Source organism: Alexandromys fortis, unplaced genomic scaffold (assembly GCF_014885135.2).
Source record: "Alexandromys fortis isolate MF-2015 unplaced genomic scaffold, M_Fortis_MF-2015_v1.1 scaffold_8_9099976_23576923, whole genome shotgun sequence".
Taxonomy (NCBI): domain Eukaryota; kingdom Metazoa; phylum Chordata; class Mammalia; order Rodentia; family Cricetidae; genus Alexandromys; species Alexandromys fortis.
In genome coordinates, this window is record NW_026067899.1 from 11,621,122 (window position 1) to 11,622,396 (window position 1,275).

A 1,275-nucleotide genomic window follows, 5' to 3' on the forward strand; every position below is an offset into this window, starting at 1 on the left:
TGATTTGGACCTTGAGATTTCAGTCCGGTGCTCCAATGTGGGTCTCTGTCTCTGTCTCCTTTCATCGCCTGATGAAGGTTAATATTCAGGAGGATGCCTATATGTTTTTCTTTGGGTTCACCTTCTTATTTAGCTTCTCTAGGATCACGAATTATACCCTTCCTTATCAGTACAGAAATAGCATTTTGCTTTTGCTTGCAGTGGTCAAAGGACCAGCTCAAAACCACTGCCCCCTAGTGCCTAACAACAGCATAACAACAGCAAAAAGCTTTGATCCTGGCACTCAGGAGGCAGAGGCTGGAGAGTTCTCTGAGTTCAGGGCCACTAGGGCTACAAAATGAAACCTTATCTCAAAACAAACAAACAAACAAACAAAAACTTAAAAGCAGCACCAGCAGTAGCAACAACAACAACAACAAAATGTCCTCCTCCTTGTCCCCTAGGCTTCCTTACAGCTATAGTGTCTGGTGGTTCCACAGCCAGCGGTTTACAGGGCAGCAGTAGACGTGAGCAGAAGGGGACACTTAGCCAGCGTGTATCTTGCCCCTTGTTCTCCTTCACAGTTAACCGACCACCTCCAGACATTTGTTAGCTTTTAAGGCCGGATCTCTGACTGTAGCCCAAGGGTGGCCTAGAACTCTCCACTCTGCCTCACCCTCCTAGGTCCTGAGATGGCAGGCATGGTTACCACACCGGCTCCCAGGCTTCTTTCTTTGTCACCCTAAGCTCCGATTCTGTCACTCACCCGAATGCTGTCCTGATCCGAATAATTAGCATGTCCCTGCAGTAAGAACACCTGGAAAAGATGCCCTTTTATTTTTCCAGAAAGTCTCGTGACTTCATAATGTACTGACATCATATGTCGCTACAGCAAGCAAAGAAGAGGTTCCTAGTCACTGTTCTGAAATTTAGTTACGGTAAAGTCTGCAAAAAGTTCCTGAGAACTGGGACTGGTTAATTCTCTTTATTCTCAGACATGGGTTGTAAACATTTATTGAAAAGGAACTGGGCAAAAGCCATGAGTGGTGGCACTTACTGTAACCCTATCACTTGGGAGTCGGAGATGGTAGAGTGAAGAGTTCAAGGCTACCCTCAGCTACGTAGTGAGTTCAAAACCAGCCTTGAGATTCCATCACAAGCCCTACTTCTATCTGCCCCCCCCCCACACACACAAGGAAGAAAATAGAGCTGATATTACAAGGGGGAAGGGAATAAGACACTTAAACATTTTAGCTAACATGATCTTTATTTCACAAATTAAACTTTATTTGCAGG